The following is a 23,065-nucleotide window of genomic DNA, read 5'->3' as shown; positions in this document are numbered from 1 at the left end:
AGACGGTAAGTCTGACTTTGCTTTGTCCAGTTGTTCCATTGCTCCAGATATATCAAGGTCAACACCTTGGAGTCTCTTGCTTACAACATTTATTTCAAACAGTATGTCATGCCACAACACTAAGCCACACAGAAATTTGAAGTTAAGTACGTTTCTGGTGATTCCATTTCCCTCTGCCACTGTTCTCCCACGAACAGTTCCTGTCACAGCATTATCCTCCATAATGGCAACTGTGGCATCATCTATCTTCCCAATTTGGTGTTTGATAGGCTTTATCGCCTCCACTCGGCTTTCCCATCGTGTGGCACTCAGTGGTCTCAGTGTCAGAGAGGATGTTCCCAGATGTTGCTTCAAAATTTGCCATCGATGAGTTGATGCAGAGAAAAATACATAGATGCTTTGAATTACATTAAAAAATTCAGCAGCCTCACTAGAAGCTGATGCTGCATCACTGACCACCAAGTTCAATGAATGAGAACTGCATGGGACAAAAAAAGCTCCAGGGTTTAACTCTTGGATCCATGTCTGCACTCCTCTGTTCTTTCCTCTCATGTTGGCACCATTATCGTAGCCCTGACCTCTCCTGTCAGCTATCGCAATTCCCGTCTCTTCCAGCTTTTTAAGAAGCACATTTGTCACACCAGCTCCTGTAGTATCATCAATGTCAATAAATTCTAGAAAATGCTCTGACCGTCACCATTGCAGGGACATTTTCACTAGGTTCTGTTATTGTTGTTACAAAATGCACCATTAAAGTCGTTTGTTCCGCATGGCTGATGTCAGGTGTGCAGTGCAGAATAACAGAGTAATATCTTGCTGACTTCAGATCTGCCACAATCTTCTGTTTGACTTTTGTTTTCAGTAACTGTATGATCTCATTTTGAATTGTTTTTCCAAGGTAGTGGTGTGTGTACATTTCTTGGGTGGTGACTCTTCTTAGATGCTCCTAGAGTACAGCATCAAGCTCTGCCATCAGCTCCAGAATTTTAGGAAGTTTCCATTGTTTGGCACATACAGATGATCTGAAGTGCCATGCAGTGCTAGGTTTTGGGTAACAAGCATTCTCACAGTGACTCTGATGCAATCTTCTCTTGATGCTGATCATCTATGGTGGCCTTTAACCTTAGTCTCATCTCAAGCTCTTTCCGCTTATGGAATGCTCTCTGGTGATTTGCTGCTTTCTCATGGCATGCCAGATTTCTAGCCAGATTTTTCCAGTCCTTTGTTCCTGTAGAACCCAGTGTGGCTGGAACATTAGACTGGAAGAGTCTGCAACAAAAACAGTATGCAGCATTCTGGGTTTTTGATTGAGTGCATAAGCCGTGGCCTCTGCACTTTGTCACCATTGGGGATTTCACACCAGTAATGTGTTGGATGGAAACTTCTATTTTCATTGTCTTTGGGGAACATGACTTTTTCACTTACTGTGGCCCATGCAGTGCAAGGAAGTCCCTCAGGCTACTGCTCAAGTGGGTCCGCAGTCCTGGATCATCTAGACTTAAGGAACTAAACTCAGCAGGAGCTGTTTCTTGCGCCTCCACCACACTCTTCTCTGAGCTACACTTTTCTTTGGGAATGTGCCTGGTTACATCCACTTGAGATGGAGATACGGATGCTGCAGTAGCTGCCAGGTCACCTGCACTCTGACTGACTGGAAGATCAGGCATCTCCTCACCACTCACATCCTCACTGGGGCTGGAAAGCTCATTGTGAACATTTGTGTCTATGTATCTCAGGAGAGCTCCTTCTCAGGAGAGCACCCTTTGCTTGCTTTCTTTTTCTGAATGCTGCCCCAGAGGGGCGTTTTCTTCTTTCACTCATGACTGCTGTCCTGTGCCAGCTACAGTGGCTCTCAACACTCAATTGAAGAGGACAAATAAGCAGGCTGATAGCAGGGCCTGAGTGAGGGAAGATATCAGCGTCTTAAGGGCCTCACTGGCTCCTACTACTACAGTTGACTGCCTGTTCTCCTCAAATGGGTTCAGGGAAGCAGCAGGAAACAGGAAGCTCCCTGAGAAGCTGGGGTTAATCAGTCCGGGCTCCTGGGGTGCTAGAGAGGTACATAAGAGGCTCCTCCTCCTCTCTCTCCCAGCAACTCCTGCTGCTTTCTGTTATTCCCTCTCACCTTTTCTCCTGCCTGCCTGTTCTGTCTCTGGTGCCCTCCTTCCTCCAGCACAGCACTCCCCCCTCTCTGTGCATCTGGAGCAGAGAGAATACAGATGCGCCAGCAGCAGACACAGTTTTCTACACTCTGGGTCCTGGTGGCGCCCCCCTACCCCCAGTCTGGCACCTGAGGCAGCCGCCTCAGTTCACCTCATCATAAGGCCAGCCATGGTGCCTCAATTAAGATGCAGTGTCTCTGACCCCAAATTATGACTAGTGCTAATAGGGAATTTGTCAACACAATTTGACACATTGCCAATTTACCCCTTGTGATGGGGTGACCTCACCCTGTACCGAATGGGGAAGGGTTAACACCTCACTGTGGGCTGAGGAATCCCTGCTCCCACATCCCTACTCAGCACGCTCCAGATGCAGCACTAGTATAAAAGGGAGCAGCCCAGCTCAGTCTGGGCTGACCACCAGGGAGGAAGGACACACCTTGCCGGCTCCAGCCCTGGAGCGGCTGGAACCCCTGAGTGTGGAAGCCGGAGCCACGGAGACTCAGACCAATGCCCAAGTGCCTATGGATGTCCAAGAGGGATCAGAGTTACTGGGAACCGCATGCACTGAAAAGTCCAGAGACCCCGATGATGCTTCAACTACAGCTACTAATTCAACTTTGTTAACTGTTTCAAAGCACAAACTTTAACAATCTGTATTTCCCTTTAATAGAACATAAAAGAAAATAGTATACAAATTAAACCAAAATGAGTTTTAAATGCAGGTCTAGGCAAATACTTTGAGGGTATTAAACTTTCATGACACATGGTTGTGTTTGGGAGACAAAGGTTGAAACCTGTAGAAATTGTTTGGTTTAACTTTAACACTTTGCAAAATAACCAGACATAATATATATATTGTTATATTTGACATGTTTGTTATAACATTTTTATAACTATATTTTAATATTTACTAAAGGTGCAAACAAGTTTATAAAAAACCAAAGAAGAAAGTGACATTTTGTTCATATTACCTTTGCATTAATGTTGAGGTTTCCCCTTACATTTTTTCCTTTGAATAAAAAACCTGTAATTAATAAAAGAGAAGCCTTTTTGGCTGCAATTGCATTACTTGTTGAGGCAGAAATATACGTATATATATTGATAACTGAGGCCTTTCTGAGCTTTGCAAAAAATTGGTATTATGATGGTTATAACTTAACCACACTATTAATATAGTGTGGTACCATTTATATTTTAAAGATGCATAAAATTGACTTTTGTTGCAACAAAATTAAAACAAAAAAAGTTGTCACCTGATACACACAACATACAACACAGGACAACACACATGACAAACATACAATTAAAGATGAATGGCACCAGAATTGTATTTCTAACTATACAAGATAAGGCATTAAGAGCTTAAATTTATTAAAGCAATGCATTTTAGAAAACAGATAGATAAACAAAAGAGTTGAACATTTAAATAGGCAAGTTATTCTCTTTTTATTTAGAACTTTTAATAAGAATTGATAAAAATCCCTATGAAGTTGTGATGAGCATTGTGAGCACACTGCACCTGACCCTGCAGTATTTGCGGAGCCGCCAGAGGATCCATGGGGAACACGACAATTCCTTGGCGGCTAGCTTGCTGTGGGACATAGAAAGAAACAATTCAAGGTTGTTGGTGGCATTCATGGAACAGCTGCCGGGGTGGCAGTGGGCCGGTACGGCGTAGCGGTAAGACCCTGCACCGGCCCATATGCAGACCATGCTGCAGCTGCGCTTTACCGTTGCTGCCCCTTTGCCCGCCGGTAGGGTCCGTACCGGCAGGGCCACTGACAGGGGAGGCAAAAGGGGCAGGGATGGTAAAGGGGCGGGGGGGGTGCAGAAACGTTAAAGCACTGCCATTGCAAAGGACCCTGCAGCGCTTTAATGTCCCTGCCCCTTTTGCCGACAGGCGGGTGGGCAAAGGGAGCAGCTGCCCCAGAGCCGGTGATTTAAAAGGGCCCATCTGGAGCCCCAGCCCCTTTAAATCACCACTGGAGCCCCAGGCAGCGCAGGCCAGGCAGTCTGGAAGGGCTGGCTGGGGGATGCTGACCACCAGCCCTGCCCCTTCTGCCCGAGGCCTCGCCCCTTGCGGGGGCTGGAGCCGGCCCCAGCCCCTTACCGGTAAGTGTCTGGAGTTACTTTCACCCCTGGCAGCTGCATATGGTGGTGCTCCAGTTGTGGGCCTGAGAAACAAGCACTAACTGGTGGGATCGCATCGTTGTGCAGGTTTGGGATGATGAGCAGTGACCGCAGATGTGCAAGGCTACATTCCTGGATCTGTGCGCTGAGCTTGCCCAGCCATCCAATATAGGGACACCAAACTGAGAGCTGCACTGACAGTGGAGAAGCAAGTGGCGATGGCTGTGTGGAAGCTTGCAATGCCAGATTGCTACCGATCGGTCGGGAATCAATTTGGAGTTGGGAAATCCACCTTGGGGGTTGCTGTGATGCAAGTGTGCAGGGCCATTAATAACACCCTGCTATGCAGGACTGTGACTCTTGGCAATTTGCAGGACATAGTGGATGGTTTTGCAGCAATGGAGTTCCCAAACTGCAGTTGGGTAATAGATGGCACGCATATCCCTATTTTGGCACCAGACCTCTTATCACTGAGTACATCAACAGAAATGGCTACTTTTCTATGATATTGCAAGTGCTGGTGGATCACCGGGGATGTTTTACCAACATCACCATAGGGTAGTCAGGGAAGGTGCATGACAACCACATCCTTAAGAACACAGGACTGTTCAGAAAGCTCCAAGCAGGGACTTTCTGTCCAGACCAGAGGATTACCATTGGGGATGTTGAAATGCCAATAGTGATCCAGGAAGACGCAGCCCTACCCCTTGCTCATGTGGCCATCAAACTTTCCAACTCGACAGCATCAAGGAGCGCTTCAGCTACAGGCTCAGCATGTCCAGACTGACAGTTGAATAGGCCTTTGGCCATTTGAAAGGCTGCTGGTGCTGACTACTCACGAGATTTGATCTCAGTGTAAAAAACATCCCAATGGCTGTGCCTGTCTGCTGTGTGCTTCATCATATCTGTATAGCAAAGGGGGACACGTTTCTGTTGGGGTGAAGGATGGAGATGGAAGAGCTGTCTGACAATTCTGAGCAGACAGATACTAGGGCTATAAGAATAGCTCATCGGGGAGCTATACAGCTCAGGGAGGCATTGAAAGCCCATTGTAATAGTGAGCCAGAGTAGTTGATGTAGTGTGCTCTGCCTGGCATTTTTTTGCACCCCAGTATGAACCTTGTCATGAGTGCTGTGTGTATAGTAATATAACACTGCAAATGCACCTATTGCTATTATCTGTGAATGAGGTCAGACCTAGCCAGCATATGCTGTGAGCTAACAAAGATGAAAGAAGTTTCTATAAATAGACACTTATTCCAAACATCTCTGTGGCCCGCTGCTTCCTGCAGCTCCCATTTGGCTGGGAACGGCGAACCGCAGCCACTGGGAGCTGCGGGGGGCCATGCCTGCGGACGGTGAATGTCAGCAAAATGTCTTGTGGCCTGCAATAGATTACCCTGATGGGCTGCATGTGGCCTGTGGGCCGCAGGTTGTCCACCACTGACGTAAGCCATCTTGTGTTGACCTAGTTGTGCATGTGTCTACACTTAAATTTGTCTCTCACTGGTGTAAGTGCCCCGTTACGCTGACAGAGTAACACCACCTCCCTGGTTGATGTTTACAGGCCAATACAGCGTGACTGCAGACACTATGTTACCTATGCCAACCCTAACAATCCACCAATTGCTGTCCCACAATGCCCAGTACTGACGGCTCTGGTCACAACTGTTAACTCCACTGACCAGGTGTCACAGATTGGAATCACCCTCCCTCCATTTAAAATCTCACAAATTTTTGAAATGCCTTTTCCTGATTGCCCAGTTGGGTGAGCACACCTCGCAGCTCTCCACTGTTGTGTGCAACAGCCCAGCTGACCATGCCGGCTACATCCTGCCTGGAGCAGACAGGAGATATTGGATCTCCTGGGCCTGGGGGAGACGAGGCTATGCAGGCACAACTCCGATTCAGTCATGTAAAAGTCGACATCTACAAGCAGATTGCTCAGAGGATGCAGGAGAAGGGCTAAGACAGAGACCAGCAGCAGAGTGATGTGAAAGCCAGGAAACTGTGGCAGACATACCAGAAGGCCAGGGAGGCCAACAATTGATTGAATCATAGAATATCAGGGTTGGAAGGGACCTCAGGAGGTCATCTAGTCCAACCCCCTGCTCAAAGCAGGACCAATCCCCAATTTTTGGTCTAGATCCCTAAATGGCCCCCTCAGAGATTGAATTTACAATCCTGGGTTTAGCAGGCCAATGCTCAAACCACTGAGCTATCCCTCCCCCACAATACATGCTCTATAACTCCTGTAGGCAGTGAAAGTAGTGGGCTTATACACTCACAACCCATTGGATCAGTGACAAACACAGTGTAATAATAATAAACGTACAGCAAGCACCACACAATTAACAGGTGCATTGACAGTGTTTTATTCATATATGTACACCAAGCATCACACAATTTGTAACAGGCCCCAAAACAGCAGGGCCAGGTAGACCACAATGCATTACTGTGGCTCACTGTTAAAGTGCTCTTTCAAAGCCTCTTTGAGCACTTTAGCTCCATGCTGAGCTCCTCTAATAGCCCTTGTTTCTGGCTGTTTAAATTGACCAAACAATCACTTCACCCCTGTATTGGATGGCTGGGCAAGCTCAGCACACAGATTCAGGAATGTGGCCTTGTGCATCCAAAAATTCAGCAGCCATTGCTCATCTTCTCAAACCTGCATCACGATGTGATCCCACCAGTCAGTGCTTGTTTCTTGGTCCAGAAGCAGAGGTCCACTGTCTGCAGCTGCTCTGTGAATGCCATCAACAGTGTTGGTGCTATGTTCTACAACAATCTGTCCTCAAAGAAATCATCATGTTCCCCACAGTTCTTCTGGCAGCTCTGCAGATCCCGGAGAATCATGTGTCCTGTGCTTGCAACACTCATGACAATAGTGCAGAGCTGAGCAGGCGCCATGCTTCTGGCGGACAGCACCAAGCCCTGCGCAAGTTCATGGGAAATTGAAAATAGGCACAAAAATGATGGGATAAATATAATATTATGGGATGGAGAACATTGCATTATGCGAAGTTGACCTCTTGCTCCCAGTCACCACTGCGTGGTTCGTTTCTGCTCCACCATGCTTTGCCAAAATTACCCAATGGTAGCGGCAGGTTGAATGGTGGCGGGTTGCTCACTGGGACACTTAGCCATGGTGCAATGCACTGTGCATAACAAAAGCACCTTGGTGAGTACATGCAGCACCAATACAAGGAGACAAGTAGCCACAAGCACAAGTGATGTACTAAGTGCAGTGTCTGTATGCCGACATAATTTGCTTTGGCAAAACTTTGTAGTGTAGACATACCATTAGTAAAGTGAAACATACAGCAATTGGTGCCCATTAATAACCAAACAACAACAAGTTGGGGACAATGCTGTACAGGCTGTAGAAACACCCGGGGGGTCATATGAGAGGAGGTGATCTTGCACCCCTGGTGCATACTTTACGTTTAGTCTTAATGGGAGGTCAAAATAATAACTATTTTGGTCTTGGGAATAAGTTGCTAGGTAATGAAATTGAAAAAGCAAGCACAGAGAGAAATATGATGCAAATGAAATGAATGCTAACATAAGAGAAAACACAATGGAGTGGAGTGGAGTGCTGGCTTAGCCAGCATGAGCAGGCCCAAGTTAAGACAAGACATGCCTGAACAAGCTGGAACAAGTAACTGCTGAAACAATTATATTAAATCAGGGAAGAAGACACTAACTATTCTGGCATGTTTATAGTAAACAAAGTAGGCAGAAACACCCTGAAATGAAAAGCTTGCCTTATGCAATCTGCAAAGTGATTGATTGGTCTTTGCATGCAAGAAGTATATATGTTAGTCACTAGGAAATATGGATAAACTGTTTGGTGTGTGGCATGAATTGGCATTGTACTATCACCCTGTACCTAAACCCCCCTGCATCTGGGCCTGACCACTGTGGGCAAAGAGCTGTTACATGCCTAATAAAGTAACCTGAATGATGAGCTGGAGTCACACTGAGTGTTTTGGATCCCAGAGAACTAGAAGAAGTGTTCTCCCAGAACGGGATGAGGTGTTCTGGAAGAGTCAGTTCTGGAAGAGTCAGTGACTCTAGATGGTTTGATGGATTTTTAATTTACTGTAGCCTTTTACTCTCCTAACTAGGCAAATCAGCAAGTGCCAACACCTGCAACACGTGTGGTTTATAGTGAATCTAAACGTGCAGAAAATCTCATGGGCTCTTTTTCCTTTTAAGCCAGTGTGTAGACTCAGCACCAGGAAACGAGTGCAGTGCTTCTCACATCCCATTTCTTAGGCCTGGCTTTATTTCCAAAACACAAACTCAAACCCCAAGACACTGAACACAGACATCTGGGTAAAACCACCCTGGTCCTTTCCTTTTCAGCCAGATGCGAGCAGAGCACGCATGCTTCCCCTAGGCGAGACTCCTTTGCCCAGATCAGCCATGTGACAGCTAGGAGTCTGGGTAACCCCTTTACAGCATGTCATGTTCTCACTCTCCACTTCACTTTCCAAACTGTTTTTTTCAGTGAGTTTGTTCTTTCAAACTTATTCTACAAACAGGTACTTCTAGAAACTGTTTTGAAATTAGAAAAGGAGTACTTGTGGCACCTCAGTCCTGGTCTACACTAGGAGTTTAGGTCGAATTTAGCAGGGTTAAATCGATGTAAACCTGCACCCGTCCACACGATGAAGCCCTTTTTTTCGACTTAAAGGGCTCTTAAAATCGGTTTCCTTAATCCACCTCTGACAAGTGGATTAGCGCTTAAATCGGCCTTGCCGGGTCGAATTTGGAGTACTGTGGGCGCAATTAGATGGTATTGGCCTCTGGGAGCTATCCCAGAGTGCTCTATTGTGACCGCTCTGGACAGCACTCTCAACTCAGATGCACTGGCCAGGTAGACAGGAAAAGGCCCGCAAACTTTTGAATTTCAATTTTCTGTTTGCATGGTCACCTGCAGCTTGCCACGCTGGCCAGAGCTCATCAGCAGAGGTGACCATGATGGAGTCCCAGAATCGCAAAAGAGCTCCAGCATGGACCAAACGGGAGGTGCGGGATCTGATCACTGTATGGGGAGAGGAATCCGTGCTATCAGAACTCCGTTCCAGTTTTCAAAATGCCAAAACATTTGTCAAAATCTCCCAGGGCATGAAGGACAGAGGCCAAAACAGGGACCCGAAACAATGCTGCGTGAAACTTAAGGAGCTGAGGCAAGCCTACCAGAAAACCAGAGAGGCAAACGGCTGCTCCGGGTCAGAGCCCCAAACATGCCGCTTCTATGATGAGCTGCATGCCATTTTAGGGGGTTCAGCCACCACTACCCCAGCTGTGTTGCTTGACTCCTTCAACGGAGATGGAGGCAACACGGAAGCAGGTTTTGGGGATGAGGAAGATGATGATGATGAAGTTGTAGATAGCTCACAGCAACCAAGCGGAGAAACCGGTTTTCCCGACAGACAGGAACAGTTTCTCACCCTGGACCTGGAGGCAGTCCCCCCCGAACCCACCCAAGGCTGCCTCCCGGACCTGCCAGGTGGAGAAGGGACCTCTGGTGAGTGTACCTTTTAAAATACTATACATGGTTTAAAAGCAAGCATGTTTAATGATTAATTTGCCCTGGCATTTGCGGCTCTCCTGGATGTACTCCCAAAGCCTTTGCAAAAGATTTCTGTGGAGGGCAGCCTTATTCCACCCACCATGGTAGGACACTTTACCACACCAGGCCAGTAGCACATACTCGGGAATCATTGTAGAACAAAGCATTGCAGTGTATGTTTGCTGTCATTCAAACAACATCCATTCTTTATCTCTCTGTGTTATCCTCAGGAGAGTGATATCATTCGTGGTCACCTGGTTGAAATAGGGTGCTTTTCTTAAGGGGACATGCAGAGGTGCCCGTTCCTGCTGGGCTGTTTGCCTGTGGCTGAACAGAAATGTTCCCCGCTGTTAGCCATGGGGGGGGAGGTTGAGGGGCTAGCCACGTGGTGGGGGGAGGCAAAATGCGACCTTGGAACGAAAGCACATGTGCTATGTATGTAATATTAACAGCAAGGTTTACTGTGAAAGAGTGTAGCCATTGTTCTAGAAAATGTGTCTTTTTAAATACCACTGCCTCTTTTTTTTTTCTCCACCAGCTGCATGTGTTTCAATGATCACAGGATCTTCTGCTTCCCAGAGGCTAGTGAAGATTAGAAGGTGAAAAAAATGCACTCGTGATGAAATGTTCTCTGAGCTCATGCTGTCCTCCCACACTGACGTAGCACAGACGAATGCGCGGAGGCAGACAATGCAGGAAAGCATGTGCAGGAAAGCACAATATGACTGGGAGGAGAGGTGGCGGGCTGAAGAGAGTAAGTGGCGGGCTGAAGAGAGGGCTGAAGCTCAAATGTGGCGGCAGCGTGATGAAAGGAGGCAGGATTCAATGCTGAGGCTGCTGGAGGATCAAACCAATATGCTCCAGCATATGGTTGAGCTGCAGGAAAGGCAGCAGGAGCACAGACCACCACTACAGCCCCTGTGTAACCAACCGCCCTCCTCCCCAAGTTCCATAGCCTCCTCACCCAGACGCCCAAGAACGCGGTGGGGGGGCCTCCGGCCACCCAGCCACTCCACCCCAGAGGATTGCCCAAGCAACAGAAGGCTGGCATTCAATAAGTTTAAAAGTTTTAAAGTTTTAAAGTGCTGTGTGGCCTTGTCCTTCCCTCCTCCACCACCCCTCCTGGGCTACCTTGGTAGTTATCCCCCTATTTGTGTGATGAATGAATAAAGAATGCATGAATGTGAAGCAACAATGACTTTATTGCCTCTGCAAGCGGTGATCGAAGGGAGGAGGGGAGGGTGGTTAGCTTACAGGGAAGTAGAGTGAACCAAGGGGGGGGGGTTTCATCAAGGAGAAACAAACAGAACTTTCACACTGTAGCCTGTCCAGTCATGAAACTGGTTTTCAAAGCTTCTCTAATGTGTACCGCGCCCTCCTGTGCTCTTCTAACCGCCCTGGTGTCTGGCTGCGCATAACCAGCAGCCAGGCGATTTGCCTCAACCTCCCACCCCACCATAAACTCTTACTCTTGAAACTTGAAACTTACTCTCACAGATATTGTGGAGCGCACAGCAAGCAGTAATAACAGTGGGAATATTGGTTTCGCTGAGGTCTAAGCGAGTCAGTAAACTGCGCCAGCGCGCTTTCAAACATCCAAATGCACATTCTACCACCATTCTGCACTTGCTCAGCCTGTAGTTGAACAGCTCCTGACTACTGTCCAGGCTGCTTGTGTGTGGCTTCATTGCTTTTTCTAATGAACAGCTTCTTCTCTAGTAACTGTTTTTCACTCCAGCTAAGGGATTGCAGTGAGTCACAGAAGTTTCCTTGAAAAGAGAATTTTCTCAGCCTTCCTACCAGTTGTAGTGGAAGGGGTCAGCTCCGGCCTTCTTTCAGAAGAGGATACAAAAATAAAGACTCGGAGTGGATGCAGCATTCCAATATCGGTCTCACCAATGCCGTGTACAGAGGTAAGATCACCTCCCTACTTATGATGTCCTGTCCCTTTAAATGTTCAGGGGACTCTGTACTCTTCCCCCCCCCCCGCCCCACTCCTTCCCCAGTGCAAAGCCTCCCTGTCCTGTTAGTTTCAGTTTTGCAGCCAGATACCTGTGTGTCCATCAGCTCTTTCTGTGTGTGTCTGTCAATGAAAGGAGACTCAAGGAGCTTGGCTTGTTTAACCTAACCAAAAGAAGGTTGAGGGGAGGTATGATTGCTCTCTATAAATATATCAGAGGGATAAATACCAGAGAGGGAGAAGAATTATTTAAGCTCAGTACCAATGTGGACACAAGAACAAATGGATATAAACTGGCCATCGGGAAGTTTAGACTTGAATTTAGATGAAGGTTTCTAACCATCAGAGGAGTGAAGTTCTGGAATAGCCTTCCAAGGGAAGCAGTGGGGGCAAAAGTCCTATCTGGCTTCAAGATTAAACTTGATAAGTTTATGGAGGAGATGGTATGATGGGATAACATGATTTTGGCAATTAATTGATCTTTGACTCTTCGTGGTAGATGGGGCCCAGTGGCCTTTCATGGGATGTTGCATGGGATGGGATCTGAGTTACTACAGAGAGTTCTTTCCTGGGTATCTGGCTGGTGAATCTTGCTCATATGCTCAGGGTTCAGCTGATCGCCATATTTGGGGTCGGGAAGGAATTTTCCTCCAGGGCAGATTGGAAGAGGCCCTGGGGGTTTTTCGCCTTCTTCTGTAGCATGGGGCACGGGTCACTTCCTGGAGGATTCTCTGCACTTTGAAGTCTTTTAACCATGATTTGAGGACTTCAGTAGTTCAGACATAGGTGAGAGGTTTATCACAGGAGTGGGTGAGTGAGATTCTGTGGCCTGCACTGTGCAGGGGGTCAGACTGGATGATCATAATGATCCCTTCTGACCTTAATATCTATGAATCCTCTGCTGGCTCCAGAAATAGAACATTGACAACAAGGAATTTCTATCCCAGTGCACAGTGCTCCCATTGCCTGACCAATAAGAACAAAAGTAAGCCAATAATATTATAAAAAAGGGGTTCAGTTCTCCGAGAGGCACAGGGTGACAGACGGCTGGTTTTGCTCCTGGGACAGTGTGAACCAGCCAGCAGAAGGGGGAAAGCAGGCACATTGTGACAGAGTGGGAATTATTCATGATATTTTGTATGAATAGTATGTGTGCCTCAGTTTCCCCTGTATGGTGCATAGTTAACTAACTGGTGGGAAAAGGTGATTTACTCTTTGCAGAGACCCAGAGATGCAGGCATGATTGGAGACTCCCAGCAGACGATGGCCACTCAAACTGCCTGGACATTTGGTACCTAGCAACTAACAACCATGGATGGCCCACCCTCTGCAGGAAGCCACTCGGGTGTGAGCAGCTGGAGGACAAAAGACTGGGGAGGGGCCAGGTGGGGTTGTTAAGTGTGTGGGCTGCTGGAGACAGGGGAGAAGCTTCTCGATGCTGTATGGAATATGGGAGACACTTTATGGTATTGTTGCTACCAATATTCTAAAATTGCAAGGAATCTGACCAGATATGCCATGTAAGGTATCTGTGAAAATGTTATGATTCTTCAAGTATGATGATCTTGTTTATATGTTTGTATCACCTTTGTATTATGAGTTATAGATATATATGGTATATCTGTATTTCAAAACTTGTGCTGTGTTTCTGGATGACATCCTGAAACAGATGGGCATCAGCACTGCCTAGTCTGTTTGATGACCCATCAAGGGTCACCAGCTGTACAACAAACCCATTGAAAGAAGGCAGGGGCTACACCATAGGAGTCAGCAGCATGCCTATGGATAGGGGACTCCAAGGCTTTTCCATGCCATATGCTGTGAAGCTTGTGTTTGGGACAAAGGAAGCACAAGCCCCACGGAAAAGGATATAAAAAGGCAGCTGCATCATCTCCATGTTGTCTTCAATCCAGATTCTTACCTCTGGAGTAACTTTTCTACAAACGAAGCTCTGAACAAAGGACTGACTGACCCATCCAAGCTGTGGATGTGTTCCAGAGGGACTTTCAAGCCATCAAACTCACCGATTCTGCTAAGAACCTGATCTATGGACTTTGAAGTCTTATGTATGAATCTGACTGCTTGACCATTTAACAACTCTCTTCTTGTTCTTTTTTTCTTTTTTTAATAAACCTTTAGTTTTAGATGCTAAAGGATTCGCTGGCAGTGTCATATTTTGGGTAAGATCCAAACTAATATTGACCTGGTAATGTGGCTGACCCTTTGGGGGTCAGAAGAACATTTTGTATAAGTGAGCAGAGTTTTTAAGTAACTTCTCACTTTACTGGACCTATGTGCTAATTGGGAACCAGAGAACTGGAATGCAATAAAGGGGGCTGTGTGATTTCTCTTTTCAGCTTCTTGATAATTAGGGGACCTCATAAAAAGCAGCCAGTTGTGAACAGGGATTTTGGCAAACAGAGGCAAACAGGAATTTTGCCTGGGAACCGTCTGAGAGGAGCTAAGATGAGTGTTGCATTAAGAGGGCTGTGTTGGGGTGAATATCCAAGTGTCTGTCTGCTGTGACCATTTGTTTGACTGGAGCCAGTTGCAGGGACTTTGTTTGACTGTGTGTTTGTTTTGAAAAGTGTGATTTGGGAGTGCTTTGTTCCAGGTGGGCCTTGAGTGGTTGATTGGAGGGAAGGCTTTGAGCCGGGGCAACTGCTTTGAGCCAGCAGCCTTATAAAAAAGCAGCCAGTTGCGAACAGAGTGAGAGGCAAGGCAAGGCAAGGCAAGGCAAGGCAAAGCAAAGCAAAGCAAAGCAAACAGAGGGAGTTTGCCTGGGGGAGTTCCCACAGAGTTTTTTTGCCTTTCAGGCTTCTGTGAGCAGGAAATACAACATCTGAAGAAGCTTTTAGAAGGAAGACAAAATGGATAGTGAGCAATCAGCTGTTGTGACCTGCACAGGATGTGCCATGTTTGTCTTTCTCCCAGAAGATAGAAGTGACTTTGTCCTTATGAAGTGCAAGCTGGTCTCCATATTGGAAGAGAAGGTTAAAGGACTAGAGACCTAAGTATCAACCCTGCGTTAAGAACATAAGAATGACCATACGGAGTCAGACCAAAGGTCCATCCAGCCCAGTATCCTGTCTGCCGACAGTGGCTGATGCCAGATGCCCCAGAGGGAGTGAACCTAACAGGTAATGATCAAGTGATCTCTCTCCTGCCATCCATCTCCACCCTCTGACAAACAGAGGCTAGGGACACCATTCCTTACCCATCCTGGCTAATAGCCATTAATGGACTTAACCTCCATGAATTTATCTAGTTCTCTTTTAAACCCTGTTATAGTCCTAGCCTTCACAATCTCCTCAGGCAAGGAGTTCCACAGGTTGACTGTGTGCTGTGTGAAGAAGAAGTTCCTTTTATTTGTTTTAAACCTGCTGACCATTAATTTCATTTGGTGGCCCCTAGTTCTTATATTATGGGAACAAGTAAATAACTTTTCCTTATTCACTTTCTCCACACCACTCATGATTTTATAGACCTCTATCATATCCCCCCCTTAGTCTCCTCTTTTCCAAGGTGAAAAGTCTTAGCCTCTTTAATCTCCCCTCATATGGGGCCTGTTCCAAACCCCTAATCATTTTAGTTGTCCTTCTCTGAACCTTTTCTAATGCCAGTATATATTTTTTGAAATGAGGAGACCACATCTGTACACAGTATGCAAGATGTGGGCGTACCATGGATTTATATAAGGAAAATAAGATATTCTGTCTTATTCTCGATCCCTTTTTTAATGATTCCTAACATCCTGTTCACTTTTTTGACTGCCACTGCACGCTGTGTGGACGTCTTCAGAGAATTATCCACAATGACTCCAATTATCCACAATGACACAATATTTCTCCTGATTAGTTAGCCCCCATCGTATTGTGTGTATATATAGTTAGTTATTTTTTCCAATGTGCATTACTTTGCATTTATCCACATTAAATTTCATTTGGCATTTTGTTGCCCAATCACTTAATTTTGTGAGATCTTTTTGAAGTTCTTCACAGTCTGCTTTGATCTTAACTATCTTGAGCAGTTTAGTATCATCTGCAAATTTTGCCACCTCACTGTCTACCCCTTTATCCAGATCATTTATGAATAAGTTGAATAGGATTGGTCCTAGGACTGACCCTTGGGGAACACCACTAGTTACTTCTCTCCATTCTGAAAATTTATCATTTATTTCTACCCTTTGTTCCCTGTCTTTTAACCAGTTCTCAATCCATGAAAGGATCTTCCCTCTTATCCCATGACAACTTAATTTACGTAAGAGCCTTTGGTGAGGGACCTTGTCAAAGGCTTTCTGGAAATCTAAATACATTATGTCCACTGGATCCCCCTTGTCCACATGTTTGTTGACCCCATCAAAGAATTCTAACAGATTAGTAAGACACAATCTCCCTTTACAGAAACCATGTTGACTTTTGCCCAACAATTTATGCTCTTCTATGTGTCTGACAATTCTGTTCTTTACTATTGTTTCAACTAATTTGCCCAGTACTGATGTTAGACTTACCGGTCTGTAATTGCCAGGATCACCTCTAGAGCCCTTCTTAAATATTGGCGTTACATTAGCTATCTTCCAGTCACTGGGTACAGTAGCTGATTTAAAGGACAGGTTACAAACCATAGTTAATAGTTCCGCAATTTCACATTGGAGTTCTTTCAGAACTCTTGGGTGAATGCCATCTGGTCCCGGTGACTCGTTACTGTTCAGTTTCTCAATTAATTCCAAAACCACCTCTAGTGTCACTTCAATCTGTGACAATTCCTCAGATTTGTCACCTACAAAAGACGGCTCAGGTTTGGGAATCTCCCTAACATCCTCAGCCATGAAGACTGAAAAAAGAATTCATTTAGTTTCTCCACAATGACTTTATCGTCCTTAAGTGCTCCTTTTGTATCTCGATCGTCCAGGGGCCCCACTGGTTGTTTAGCAGGCTTCCTGCTTCTGATGTACTTAGAAAAGCATTTTGTTATTACCTTTTGAGTTTTTGGCTAGCTGTTCTTCAAACTCCTTTTTGGCTTTTCTTATTACATTTTTACATTTAATTTGGCTGTGTTTATGTCCCTTTCTATTTACCTCACTATGATTTGACTTCCACTTTTTAAAAGATGCCTTTTTATCTCTCATTGCTCTTTTACATGGTTGTTAAGCCACGGTGGCTCTTTTTTAGTTCTTTTACTGTGTTTTTTAATATGGGGTATACATTTAAGTTGGGCCTCTATTATGGTGTCTTTGAAAAGTGTCCATGCAGCTTGCAGGGATTTCACTCTAGTCACTGTACCTTTTAATTTCTGTTTAACTAACCTCCTCATTTTTGTATAGTTCCCCTTTCTGAAATTAAATGCCACCATGTTGTGCTGCTGAGGTTTTCTTCCCACCACAGGAATGTTAAATGTTATTATATTATGGTCACTATTTCCAAGCGGTCCTGTTACAGTTACCTTTTGGACCAAATCCCGCGCTGCACTCAGGACTAAATCGAGAGTTGCCTCTCCCCTTGTGGGTTCCTGTATCAGCTGCTCCAAGAAGCAGTCATTTAAAGTATTGAAATATTGTCTCTGCATTTCGTCCTGAGGTGACATGCCCCCAGTCAATATGGGGATAATTGAAATCCCGCACTATTATTGAGTTCTTTATTTTGATAGCCTCTCTAATCTCCCTTAGCATTTCATCTTCACTATCACTGTCCTGGTCAGGTGGTCGATCATAGATCCCTACTCTTATATTCTTATTAGAGCATGGAATTACTATCCATAGAGATTCTATGGAACATGTAGATTCATTTAAGATTTTTACTTCATTTGATTCTACATTTTCTTTCACATATAGTGCCATTCCCCACCCCAAATGACCTGTTCTGTCCTTCCGATATATTTTGTACCCCGGAATGATTGTGTCCCATTGATTGTCCAAGAAGTTTTTGGAAAGTGTAGGGGACAATTTCCTGGTGCAAGTGCTGGAGGAACCAACTAGGGGCAGAGCTCTTCTTGACCTGCTGCTCACAAACCGGGAAGAATTAGCAGGGGAAGCTAAAGTGGATGGGAACCTGGGAGGCAGTGACCATGAAATGGTTGAGTTCAGGATCCTGACACAGGGAAGAAAGGAGAGCAGCAGAATACAGACCCTGGACTTCAGAAAAGCAGACTTTGACTCCCTCAGGGAACTGATGGGCAGGATCCTCTGGGAGAATAACATGAGGGGGAATGGAGTCCAGGAGAGCTGGCTGTATTTTAAAGAATCCTTACTGACGTTACAGGGGCAAACCATCCCGATGTGTAGAAAGAATAGTAAATATGGCAGGCGACCAGCTTGGCTTAACAGTGAAATCCTTGCTGATCTTAAACACAAAAAAGAAGCTTACAAGAAGTGGAAGATTGGACAAATGACTGGGGAAGAGTATAAAAGTATTGCTCAGGCATGCAGGAGTGAAATCAGGAAGGCCAAATAACACCTGGAGTTGCAGCTAGCAAGAGATGTTAAGAATAACAAGAAGGGTTTCTTCAGGTATATTAGCAACAAGAAGAAAGTCCAGGGAAGTGTGGGCCCCTTACTAAATGAGGGAGGCAACCTAGTGACAGAGGATGTGGAAAAATCTAATGTACTCAATGCTTTTTTTGCCTCTATCTTCACGGACAAGGTCAGCTCCCAAACTACTGCACTGGGCAGCGCAGTATGGGGAGGAGGTGACCAGCCCTCTGTGGAGAAAGAAGTGGTTCGGGACTATTTAGAAAAGCTGGATGAGCACAAGTCCATGGAGCCAGATGCGCTGCATCTGAGAGTGCTAAAGGAGTTGGCGGATGTGATTGTAGAGCCATTGGCCATTATCTTTGAAAACTCATGGGATCGGGGGAGGTCCCGGATGACTGGAAAAAGGCTAATGTAGTGCCCATCTTTAAAAAAGGGAAGGAGGAGGATCCGGGGAACTACAGGCCAGTCAGCCTCACCTCAGTCCCTGGAAAAATCATGGAGCAGATCCTCAAGGAATCAATTCTGAAGCACTTAGAGGAGAGGAAAGTGATCAGGAGCAGTCAGCATGGATTCACCAAGAGCAAGTCATGCCTGACTAATCTAATTGCCTTCTATAGAATCATAGAATATCAGGGTTGGAAGGGACCTCAGGAGGTCATCTAGTCCAACCCCCTGCTCAAAGCAGGACCAATCCCCAATTTTTGCCCCAGATCCCTAAATGGCCCCCTCAAAGATTGAGCTCACAACCCTGGGTTTAGCAGGCCAATGCTCAATCCACTGAGCTATCCCTCCCCCCATAGTTATCTATGACGAGATAACTGGCTCTGTGGATGAGGAGAAAGCAGTGGATGTCTTATTCCTTGACTTTAGCAAAGCTTTTGATACAGTCTCCCACAGTATTCTTGCCAGCAAGTTAAAGAAGTATGGGCTGGATGAATGGATTATAAGGTGGATAGAAAGCTGGCTAGATCATCGGGCTCAATGGGTAGTGATCAATGGCTCCATGTCTAGTTGGCAGCTGGTATCAAGCGGAGTGCCCCAGGGGGTTGGTCCTGGGGCCAGTTTTTTTTCAACATCTTCATTAATGATCTGGATGATGGGATGAATTGCACCCTCAGCAAGTTTGTGGATGACACTAAGCTGGGGGGAGAGGTAGATACACTGGAGGGTAGGGATAGGGTCCAGAGTGATCTAGACAAATTAGAGGACTGGGCCAAGAGAAATCTGATGAGGTTCAACAAGGACAAGTGCAGAGTCCTGCACTTAGGATGGAAGAATCCCATGTACTGTTACAGGCTGGGGACTGAGTGGCTAAGCGGCAGTTCTGCAGAAAAGGACCTGTGGATTACAGTAGATGAGAAGCTGGATATGAGTCAGCAGTGTGCCCTTGTTGCCAAGAAGGCTAACGGCAAATTGGGCTGTATTAGTAGGAACATTGCCAGCAGATCGAAGGAAGTGATTATTCCCCTCTATTCAGCACTGGTGAGGCTACATAGAATCATAGAATATCAGGGTTGGAAGGGACCCCAGAAGGTCATCTAGTCCAACCCCCTGCTCGAAGCAGGACCAATTCCCAGTTAAATCATCCCAGCCAGGGCTTTGTCAAGCCTGACCTTAAAAACCTCTAAGGAAGGAGATTCTACCACCTCCCTAGGTAACGCATTCCAGTGTTTCACCACCCTCTTAGTGAAAAAGTTTTTCCTAATATCCAACCTAAACCTCCCCCATTGCAACTTGAGACCATTACTCCTCGTTCTGTCATCTGCTACCATTGAGAACAGTCTAGAGCCATCCTCTTTGGAACCCCCTTTCAGGTAGTTGAAAGCAGCTATCAAATCCCCCCTCATTCTTCTCTTCCGCAGACTAAACAATCCCAGCTCCCTCAGCCTCTCTTCATAAGTCATGTGCTCTAGACCCCTAATCATTTTTGTTGCCCTTCGCTGGACTCTCTCCAATTTATCCACATCCTTCTTGTAGTGTGGGGCCCAAAACTGGACACAGTACTCCAGATGAGGCCTCACCAGTGTCGAATAGAGGGGAACGATCACGTCCCTCGATCTGCTCGCTATGCCCCTACTTATACATCCCAAAATGCCATTGGCCTTCTTGGCAACAAGGGCACACTGTTGACTCATATCCAGCTTCTCGTCCACTGTCACCCCCAGGTCCTTTTCTGCAGAACTGCTGCCCAGCCATTCAGTCCCTAGTCTGTAGCGGTGCATTGGATTCTTCCATCCTAAGTGCAGGACCCTGCACTTATCCTTATTGAACCTCATCAGATTTCTTTTGGCCCAATCCTCCAATTTGTCTAGGTCCTTCTGTATCCTATCCCTCCCCTCCAGCGTATCTACCACTCCTCCCAGTTTAGTATCATCCGCAAATTTGCTGAGAGTGCAATCCACACCATCCTCCAGATCATTTATGAAGATATTGAACAAAACCGGCCCCAGGACCGACCCCTGGGGCACTCCACTTGACACCGGCTGCCAACTAGACATGGAGCCATTGATCACTACCCGTTGAGCCCGACAATCTAGCCAGCTTTCTACCCACCTTATAGTGCATTCATCCAGCCCATACTTCCTTAACTTGCTGACAAGAATACTGTGGGAGACCGTGTCAAAAGCTTTGCTAAAGTCAAGAAACAATACATCCACTGCTTTCCCTTCATCCACAGAACCAGTAATCTCATCATAAAAGGCGATTAGATTAGTCAGGCATGACCTTCCCTTGGTGAACGCATGCTGACTGTTCCTGATCACTTTCCTCTCATGTAAGTGCTTCAGGATTGATTCTTTGAGGACCTGCTCCATGATTTTTCCAGGGACTGAGGTGAGGCTGACTGGCCTGTAGTTCCCAGGATCCTCCTTCTTCCCTTTTTTAAAGATTGGCACTACATTAGCCTTTTTCCAGTCATCCGGGACTTCCCCCGTTCGCCACGAGTTTTCAAAGATAATGGCCAAGGGCTCTGCAATCACAGCCGCCAATTCCTTCAGCACTCTCGGATGCAACTCGTCCGGCCCCATGGACTTGTGCACGTCCAGCTTTTCTAAATAGTCCCTAACCACCTCTATCTCCACAGAGGGCTGGCCATCTCTTCCCCATTCTGTGATGCCCAGCGCAGCAGTCTGGGAGCTGACCTTGTTAGTGAAAACAGAGGCAAAAAAAAAAACATCTGGAGTATTGCATCCAATTTTGGTCCCCTCACAACAGAAAAGATGTGGACAAATTGGAGAGAGTCCAGCAGAGAGCAACAAAAATTATTAAGGGGCTGGGGCACATGACTTACGAGGAGAGGCTGAGGGAACTGGACTTATTTAGTTTGCAGAAGAGAAGAGTGAGGGGGGATTTGATAGCAGCCTTCAACTACCTGAAGGGGGGTTCCAAAGAGGATGGAGTTAGGCTGTTCTCAGTGGTGGCAGATGATAGAACAAGGAGCAATGGTCTCAAGTTGCAGTGGGGGAGGTCTAGGTTGGGTATTAGTGAAAAACTTTTTCCTAGGAGGGTGGTGAAGCATTGGAACGTGTTACCTAGGGAGCTGGTAGAATCCCCTTCCTTTGACGTTTTTAAGGTCATGCTTGACAAAGCCCTGGCTGGGATGATTTAGTTGGGGATTGGTCCTGCTTTGAGCAGGGGATTGGACTAGATGACCTCCTGAGGTCCCTTCCAACCCTGATATTCTATGATTAGGAAAAACTTCGTAGCTGTCAGAATGGTTAAGCACTGGAATAAATTGCCTAGTGAGGTTGTGGAATCTCCATCACTGGAGATTTTTAAGAGCAGGTTAGACAAACACCTGTCAGAGATGGTCTAGATAATACTTAGTCCTGCCTTGAGTGCAGGGGACTGGACTAGATGACCTCTTTTGTCACTTCCAGTTCTATGATTCTATGATTCTAAATGCTCATCGACCTCTCAACACAACACTGAAAGCTTCCATCACCAGCCACCCATCACCTCTCTCCAAATGGGCAAGGGAGGGAACGGGAGCCTCATAGCATACCCTTGACAGTGAGACTCGGGCAGTTAGCACTTAGGATGGAATTGAGATCCAAAGGCCCAGATCCCTCTCAGAGATGCCCTGCCAGCCACCCCATCTTATATGGATGTGGCTTTAGCTCAGGCACCTCCACTGTCTGCAGCTGCAGCAGCTCATCCTGGGAAAAAGAAAAGGAGGACTTGTGGCACCTTAAAGACTAACCAATTTATCTGAGCATAAGCTTTCGTGAGCTACAGCTCACTTCATCGGATGCATGCAGTGGAAAATACAGTGGGGAGATTTTATATACACAGAGAACATGAAACAGTGGGTGTTACCATACACACTGTAATGAGAGTGATCAGGTAAGGTGAGCTATTACCAGCAGAAGAGAGAAGATAAGATAAAATAAAAACTTTTGTAGTGATTGGAATTAATTTGCAAACTGGACACCATTCAATTAGGTTTGAATAAAGACTGGGAGTGGATGTGTCATTACACAAAGTAAAACTATTTCCCCATGTTTATTTCTGCCCCTCCCGCACTGTTCCTCACCTGTTCTTGTCAACTGCTGGAAATGGCCCACCTTGATTATCACTACAAAAGGTGTTTTTTTTTTTTCTCCCCTGTTGGTAATAGCTCACCTTACCTGATCACTCTGGTTACAGTGTGTATGGTAACACCCATTGTTTCATGTTCTCTATGTATGTAAATCTCCCCACTGTATTTTCCACTGAATGCATCTGATGAAGTGAGCTGTAGCTCATGAAAGCTTATG

The sequence above is a fragment of the Natator depressus genome, chromosome 25, assembly GCF_965152275.1.
Source record: "Natator depressus isolate rNatDep1 chromosome 25, rNatDep2.hap1, whole genome shotgun sequence".
Taxonomy (NCBI): Eukaryota; Metazoa; Chordata; order Testudines; family Cheloniidae; genus Natator; species Natator depressus.
The sequence above is the reverse complement of the archived record's forward strand: the minus strand, read 5'-3'. Positions refer to the sequence as shown.